Genomic DNA, 9537 nt, shown 5'->3' with positions numbered 1-9537 from the left:
TAAATCAGCTATGAAATAGCATTTTAAATTAAAATCCAATACACTCTGTATTCACTCTGTTCAAGAATATTGAAGCTAATTATAACTCTTGAATTAAGCAAGACTGCAGGAGCTAACAATGCAATTTTTAGAATATTATACATTATCCGAAGCAAAAATAATGATACATCTATAAGTAACTCTAACTCCTCATCACTCCGGATTCAGAGCTGCCTCGTGGCTGGCCTTCCAGTGAATTTCTACCCGTCTTTCTCTGGAACGCTGGTGGATTGGAATGACAAGAGATGTATGCCTTCTGGTGAACAGAGCTCCTCCCCGTGCACTAAACCAGCGAAGCTCCCAAGAGCAAGGAAATCTGCCACGTCAGAGAAAACGTAGGTGTGGAGTTGAAGTAGAAATACATCTTTCACTAATGGACTAAGTTTCTAAATATTATGCATGCAATTCAATTTTTTTTTAACAGAAGTTAGTCTTCTTGTCTAGTATGTTTAAGGAAAGAGGTATTGATTTATAGTGGACATTCTTTGGTGACTCAGAGTCCATATCTGATACTCAAACCTAGGTTCCAGCTAAACAGCTAGTTTGTTAATATGCAATTCCTGGAATTTTGGATTTTATTTATGCACAGAATAACTCTACCATAACAAGAGCAGCAATATTGAAAATTTTTCCTTCTGATTCACTTCCTTCTTGATCTTGGTATTAATGACATTTTACATTTTTTAAATATAGTGGTAGTATATTTTACTGTTTGATGAGTTTAATGTTTTTAATAATGTTAGTTATCTTTTAATTATTTCTTTCATATATTTTGATCTTATATTGTGGCTACAGAACTTGGTGTTTATCACTTGTTTTTGTTGTAAGCACTCAGTTATACGGGCTCCAAGTCATGGACAAACCTGTTTAGAGCAGAACTAAGTCCTGGCCCGACCTGTGCCCTCCCATACTTCATCCCGGATCATGTGCCTGCGAACCGTAGAGTTAGTTCTGAGGGCTCACTGTTTAGAAGTAGTTTCGGAGATCTTTCTTAATCAGCTCTTCTACAACCTGTTCCGTTTTTGTCATGTCTGAATATTATTTATACGTTTCCCAGATGGATGCTTCTTTTCTAGGAACATAAGTTCTTCTATTCATGATCACCAGTAAAAACGGTGTGACAGGTATGGGGAAGTGGAGTCTACTCCCCATTAATTTCACAAGGAGGGGCTGAGTCCCCATTCACATCTACAGTAACACACAACTGGTTCTTGTGAGATCAGACTACATGACAGTGTAGTATGTAACATGTTCACTTGACAACTGAACTATCCAATTGAATAAACCAGCTGTTCAGCAAAAGGAAGAGAATCATATCCTCCTGTAAAGATCTGACAAACTCAGGCCACCATGCATCATTTTAGATGGGAGAGTAGCAGGCAATAAAACAAAGGGCCTATCTTTTGGTTTGGTTAACAGAGTTATCAGTAGAAGAAGCTAGAATAAGGGATATGTTTCCATATTATTTAAGGCTAAGCACATTATGAGATGTATTACAACACAATTTGGTCCAAAAGTCTTGTAATGATTGGTTGACTAACAAGGGGAACCACACTACAAGTACATCTGGTTGCCATATGATGTTGGCTTCATCATACACTGTGATTCTATGATGCTAGAACTTAAGCCACTGATATTTCCATACGCAGTGAATAGGTCTCAGCAGAGTTCACAGCTAACACAAATTGAGTAATAGAACCATCTAATTTAAAACAAAGAACCCTTGAAAATACTAATGATAGCAGCAAAACATTGTCCAGTAGAATACTAAGACACACATTCCTCTGATTGGAAGGCACTTAAAACATGACTGGGAAAAAGCTGCTTCTATAAAAAGTCTGCCTTCATAACTTGGATGGAATAAAGCATTCACCAAAGGAAAGCTTAATTTGCAGATGTGACAAGAATAAAAATGAGGAGAAATGGTTACAAAATCCATTTTAAATCTTTGCAATCACTTGCTATGCATCAGAGAGCTGGACAATGACTATGGTAGAGAGAGGAATAGATGCCTTTGAGCTGTGGTGCTGGAGAAGAGTACTGAGGGTACCATGGACTACCAGGAAAACAGATTCATCCTTGAGAGGGTTAAACCAGGCTGCTCCTTGGAGGCAAGGATTCTGAATCTCTGTCTAACATACTTTGAACATGTTGCAAGGAGGGTCCATTCCTTGGAGAAGGCCGTCACGCTTGGGAGGGTGGAGGGACAGTGCAGCAGAGGAAGACCCTCGATGCAGTGGATTGATTCAGTGACTGGGGTAATCGGGATGGGTGTGTCAGAGACAGTTAGATTGGCACAGGACAGAGCAGGGTTTAGGGCTGTTGTACATAGGGCAGCAAAAACATGCAGGCAACTCGATGGCACATAACAACAACAACAAAACAAAATGGGCTGTAAATGAAGTATGAATCTAGAAAAGTTATTGTTAGGAGCCTTCAAGCCACATACCAGACTAATAGTGACACTCTGAACAGTAAGCCTGACCCCTGCTCTGTCCTCTGTCACCCTCATGGGCTCTGAGACACTCGAGCACATTTTCACAGACACTGTGTCAGTCCACCTTGTAGAGGGCTTGCTAATGTTTTCTAACCTCCCCGAATGCCCCAGCATGAGGTCTTTGCAAAGACTGGCCCTTCCTGACAGCATGTCCAAAGTTTATGAGAGGGAACTTCACATCCTGGTCTTTAAGGAGCACCCTGGCTGCACTCCCTCAAAAATGAGCTTGTTTGGTTTTGATCAGTCTATGGAATATTCAGTAACCTTTTCACAAAAATACAATTCAAAGGTAAATTGGAAAATGATAAGTTGAAAAACAGTAAAACTGAATGCAACATGATTGATATCCTAGACCACAGGGAGAAGAAATGGGAAAATATTGGCCATTTCCAATCAGACACTTATATGATCTACATGCTTAGATGTATAATCCATATCCTTGATAGCTACCAACAGTGCAGAGATCAAGAGACGTATAATATTGTAAAAATCTATAGGCGGGGGCCTTTCTAGAGTTTCAAAGAGTAATCATGCTGGTTTAAAGACCAAGATGCACCTGATCCAAGACAGGGTCTTTCAGTCGCTTGTTATACACATCTGAAAGTTGGACAATGACTACAGATGACAAAAGAATAATTTACGCCTCTGAGTTGTGGCATTGGCGAAGAGTAATAAATATCATGTGAACTGCCAAAAGAACAGTCAGGTCTGTCCAGGGAAAGGGGTGCTCCTTGGAGGCAGGGAGGGTAAAATGCCATCTTACATTCTCTGTGCATATTGTTAGGAAGGGCTAGCACTTGAGAAGGGAATCGTGCTTGGGGAGGTGGAGAGACACCATAAGACAGGAATACACACGGGATGGACTGGCTTTGGCAATGACCTCCAGGGTGCTGGAGATGATGGTGAGGAAAGCACAGGAGAGGACGAGGTGAAGACCTGCTGTCCACATGCTGCTGGGAGTCACAGTTGAGACGATGACACACAGAGGCAACAGCCCCTGTCACTACTGTCGCCCCCAGTGCATTTTCAGATGCTGTACAATCTTGCACAGACGCAGGTTCTACACCTTTCTTGCTGAAGTAGCTGCCCTGGGGTTGGCAGCACAAGTCCTCCCTCCTCAAAGTCACCAGTGCATCCTTCTCCCCTCAAGTCCATTCTCCCCACGCAGGTGAACTACAATGATGAGTGACGCTGTTCTCCATCGTGTCCTGTGCATTACTAAACAGTCTTTCCCTCTATTTCCATATCTTTTTACATATTTTCTAAAAAGTCCTGGAAAGTTCAACATGTTTCAAATATAAACATCAAGATAAATATATTTCTTCTGTTCCAGAGTGAGTATTATTAAACTGATTAGCACAATTCTTGGCATAAGGTTTTACAGAAAGAATATTGGATTGTACAGAAGAAATGAAGCTGCACTGCTTTTCTCAGATTTGAGAGGAACTGGAAATCATTTTCTTCACATACTATTGAATAATTCTGCTATTTTCAGTATTTTCTAGTGTGTTAGTGTGAAACATTGACCTGAATACATAAATAATTTTTCTCCATAATTTCTTCACAATTGTCATAGGATAGATTAATTAACCTTAAAAATATTTCCTTAGCTCTTTTAAAATACATAAAATGCTGTTTATTTAAAAAGAAGCAATTAATTTTCCAAGGACTAAAATCTCATTCCCTAAAGCAAAATCATTCTGACATTATCAAATATACAGTGTGGTTTAAAGAACAATTATAAAGTCATTTTGAGAATAAATTTCATTACTTACCAAAGGTCTTTTGAATAAGTGAAAGAAAATGTTACCATATTTGGCTTCCTGCCCTGGTCTTCAAACTACTGAACACACAGAAAAACGGTAACATGTTATTATTGACAAGCTATTACATTCAAATGACCTTAAAGAGCTTTAAAAAATAAATTATAACATATTTTCCCTTAACATTCTTAAATAATTTTCTAAAATAGAAATAAAATTTAAAGTAAAAGAACCAGAATTTCTTTATAATACTGAAATATTAATTCCCACAGTGTTGGAAATTTTAGAGAAGAATTGGTCCTTCAGAAGACATGCCAATTCCTTCCTTCCTTCAGCAATATTTTTGTTCACTGTAGGCATCCGCTTCCTGAACAACATGTCTCCGGAAACCCTATGAACTTTGATAAATGTCGATAGTTGGAGAGGGGCTTCAAGCCTTTTGTTCATAGAGTCGTTATGGTCATGCTCCACTCGAAGGAGATCAACAACAATAACACACACACATAAACACTCACTGCTAGGAACCATGGATTGTTTTTAACAAAAACAGATGATACAGGACCAATTGCCAGCAGTCCTATTGGGCCGAAGCCCACCATGCAACAGCACAAGTTCATGTTAACGACCTGCTTCTGCGATGGTTTTATCTTAAGTAGGTTCACTCATCGTTCCTAGGGTTTAGGACGAGAGCATTTATAAACTTCTCTTTCTGAGATACAAAGTTTCTCTTTTTTCACCCCGTGGCAGCAGTCAATGTGTTGGTGGATAATTACTCATTAATTGGAGGCTGTTTGTACAGTAGCAGGAGCTTTGGTGACATAGTCCATAGGGACAAGGCTGGGAGCCGCCAGCAGCTCCCCAGGACCAAGATGTGAAGTCTTTTCCCACACACCTGCCTCTTGGAAACTCATTGGAGGGACAGCTCTGCATAGCACATGGTGGCGATGAATGGTGGAGTGAGTGTGCCAGGTCCTTTCAACTCATAAAAAGAAAGAGAGAGAGAGAGAGAGAGAGAGAAAGAGAGAAAGAGAGAAAGAGAGATAGATAGATAGATAGATAGATAGATAAGGGAAAGAGAGGTACAAATTTTAATGAACACAATCTGAAAAATCACCACTCCAGGTGGTTGGTTAATATTATTAGTTTTGTAGCGGTCTTTGAATGCAAATTTTCTTTTACCTCATCTTTTGGATTCTTGACTATTGCTACCACGGGAAGCATCCATCTTTTCTCCGTCTTTCATAATGTTGTCTATTGGTCCAGCGGTGAGGATTTTTGTTTTCTTGATATTGAGAAGTGATCTATAATGAAAGCTGCAGTCCTTGATCTTCTACACTAAGCACCTTGGATCCTCCTTACTTACATCAAGCAACATTGTGTTATATGCTTAACAGAGGCTGTTAATTAGTCTTTGTCCAGACCTGATGCCACATTTTTATTCACAGAGCCCAGCTTCTCAAATTATATACTCAGCACACAAATTAAATAGTCATGGAAAAGGGCACAACCCTGACGCAAACCCTTCTGGATATTAAAATATGCAGGGGCTCCTTGTTGTTCATACAGTAGTATCTTGGTCTATGAGCAGTTCTGTCATGAGCACAGTTAAGTGTTCTTGGATCTCCATTGTTTTAAAAAATCTGTTATGATCCACCCAAACATCTTCGTGTAGGCAATAAAATAAAAAGAAACGTCTTCCTAGTAGTCTCTGCTTTTAGGCAAGATCCACTTGACCTTGGCTATGAGAACCCTTCTGCCAGGACCTTTTCTAAATCCAGCAGGAATTTCTGGAAGTTGCCAGCCAATGTATTGTTCCAGACATTTTAAACATAATCTTCAGTAAGATTTTACTTGTATGTGATATTAATGATATAGTGAGATAATTTCCACATTCTGTAGGATCACCTTTTTTGGAATGGGAAGATATATGGCTGTTCCAATTAGGCAGCCAAGAAGCTATCTTCCAAAGCTCATGGCATAGACTGGTGGGCATCTCCCCGGCCTGCACCTAGCGGTTGAAACATGTCGGTTGGCATTCCATTAGTTCCTGGAGTCATACATTTTGCCGATGCCTTCAATACAGGTTAAATCATTTGTTCCTGGTCGTATGTTAATTCCTTAGACATTTCCAGGCTGGCCTTCCTTAGACAGTTACATGTTTACCAAATATTTTTGGTACAGTGACTTTCTGTGTCTCTTCCATCTTATTGTGTTCCTTCTTGCATCATTCAAGATTTTTCCATAGAATCTTTCCATACTGAATTTGTTCTTTGGTTCTTTCAGGTTGATAAATTATGAGTGTGTTCTGCCATTTTGATTTTATAACTCCAGTTCTTGAACATTGTGTTATAACGGTTTTCTCTAGCTGTCTTTCAGAATCTGTTCATCCCTTTTTTACTTCAGTATTTGCTCCTTTTGTTTTGACCTCTCCACATGCAAGTGCTATTTTGGAAAAGTATTTATCAAAGATTAATTAAGGAATAAAGCAAAGAAAAAGTAATCATCTAAGAAGTAGTTTTCAGAAAGAATCGTTTATGGATCAATTAATAATGTGTGACCTTTTGGGATACAGAAACAGGAAAAAAAAATACCCCAAAACCGTTAAAAAACCCTAAAGGCATCAAAGTAAAGCATGAACTTAGTAATAAAGGGTTAGTGCCACATTCATGGTAAAAAATACCCTTTATTTCTCAACATGGTTGGGTCCTAAAGACCAAGCTATTAAGTGAAAAAAAATCAGTTAAGAAAAAAAAAAGAAGAACAATGATCCAAGAGACCAACTATGTAAAGCTTCTCAACTTTATCATGAAATAACTGTCAAATTCCCTTATTACATAATTGCAAACTACTGAAAGCCATAGGTCTGTCATGTTATCATAAAACTGTAAATATTTGGCCAGGGTTACTTCAACCTTGGGCTGTGGTATTTTGACTGGCAGGCTTGTTGGGTGCTATCAAGTCAAGTCTGACTCATAGCAACCCTCAGATCTGAACCCCATCCTATCCGGTACCCTACTCATCATCTCAGACACACCAGAGCCCATTGCTGCAGTCACTGTGTCAATCCATCTCACTGAGGGTCTTGTATTTCATTCATAAAATTGTGTAGTACTTGGAAACTCCCTGAAGGAACTGTACCATTTTCTTTTGCAATTTAAAATGTTAGAAAGTTAAAAGTTTCCATATGAATGAAGTCATGGGTCACTTCCAATCTTTCTCCATCCATCCTGATGTTGCCAATAGACCCAGTGATAATGACTTTGGTTTTCTTGATTTTGACATAGAATTTATATTGAAAACTGTAGTCTTTGATGATCTGAAGCAAGTGCTTCAAATTCTAGTCACTTTCTGCACACAAGGTTCTGGCACCAGCATAAAGCATGTTGTTTATAAGTCTTCCTCCAACTCTGATGTCACAAAGAGAGAAAAGGTCATCGCTAATCATCCAGCAGATTGTCAAAGGCTCGAAATTTCACAGGAGGTGTTTGTCTATCAGTCTGTCTGTCTGTCTATCTATCTATCATCTATCTGTCTATCTGCCTATCTATCTATCTGTCTATCCATCTACCTATCTCTCATGGCCCAGTGGTTCAGGAATTGGGGTTCCCAACTGAAAGGCAACAATGAGAGAATCCACTAGCTACAGCAAGGGAGGAAAGGTGAGTCATCTCTTCCCAGTAATGTAAAACCTGAGAAAATCCATGGTAGGGTCTGCTGTAAGTTAGTGCTGATTCAATGGCAATTCCATTTTTAGCATCTATTATCTATCTATCTATCTATCTATCTATCTATCTATCTATCTATCTATCATCTATCCATCCATCCACACACACACACTGAATATGGAAGCAGGAGTGTCATCCTCTTCTTAAACCCTGGGAACTCTATAAATTTTGAGAAATGACAATAGTTATAGAAAGGCTTCAGGTCTTTTGTTCATAGGGTCTCTATGAGTCGTGCTCGACTCGACGGCAATCAACAACAAACAACAATAAACAAGGGAGTTCTGGTGGCCTAGTGGTAAGAAGCTGCACTGTAACCCCGAAGGCACGCAGGTCCAATCCATCAGCTGCTTCATGAGAGCATGTGTACTCATGCATTAAAGTGGCATATATGGCAGGTGGCACCATATTTTTCCCTAACTATTCATATTTAGAGGCAGTCATCAGAACAGAGCAGGGAGACACTGGATGGTTCAAAATCAAGAAAGGGGGCCCATCAGGGATGTATTTTGTCTCCATACCTTTTCAATCTGTATGTAGAACAGATCATCCCAGACGCTGGGCTGTAGGAGGAAGAATGTGGCGTCAGGATTGGTGGAAGAATCGTCAACAACCTGTGTTATGCAGATGACACAACCCTGCTTGCTGAAACTGAGGAAGACCTGAAGCACTTGCTGCAGAAGGTCAAGGACTGCAGTCTTCACTATGGATTGAAGCTCAACATCAGTAAAACAAAGATTCTCACCACTGGGCCAACTGGCAGCATCAGTATGGATGGTGAAGAGATTGAGATAGTTAACAGTTTTAATTTACTTGGTTCCACAGTCAACACTCTTGGAACAGCAGCCAGGAAATCAAGAGACGAACTGCATTGGGAAAGTCAGCTGTGAGGGACCTCTCAAGAGTTCTGAAGAGCAACAACACCAGGCTGGAGACTGAGGTGCGCCTGATCCAGGCTATAGTCTCTGCAATTACGTGCTACGCATCAGAGAGTTGGACAATGAATAGGGTTGATAGAAAGAGAATTGATGCCTTTGAGCTGTGGTGCTGAAGAAGAGTGTTGAATATATCATGGACTGCTAGGAGAACAAACAGGTTTGTCCTGGAGAGGGTGAAGCTGGAATTCTCCTTGGAGTCAAGGATTCTGAAGCTTCGTTTGACAAACTTTGGGCATGTTGCAAGGATGGTCCTTGGTGAGGGGCATCATTGCTGGGAGAGTGGAGGGAAGGCGCAGAAGAGGAAGACCCTCGATTAGATGGATCGATTCTGAGTGGAGTGGTGGGAATGAATGTGTTTGAGACGGCGAGGTTGGCACAGGATAGAACCGTGTTTAGAGCTCTTGTACACAGGGTCGCTATGAGTCGCAAGTGACTCGATGGCACATAACAACAACAATTCCTATTTAATCAAAGACTTTAAAAGATAATTTTTAAAATGAGACCAAAAAATAAGAGCATTTTTCAGAGAAATACAGTCTTCTGTTCTTCTGAAAAGGTAAATATTTGAATGACACCTT

This window comes from Elephantulus edwardii, unplaced genomic scaffold (assembly GCF_000299155.1).
Source record: "Elephantulus edwardii isolate Elephantulus edwardi_28Jun2011 unplaced genomic scaffold, EleEdw1.0 scaffold00265, whole genome shotgun sequence".
Taxonomy (NCBI): domain Eukaryota; kingdom Metazoa; phylum Chordata; class Mammalia; order Macroscelidea; family Macroscelididae; genus Elephantulus; species Elephantulus edwardii.
The sequence above is the reverse complement of the archived record's forward strand: the minus strand, read 5'-3'. Positions refer to the sequence as shown.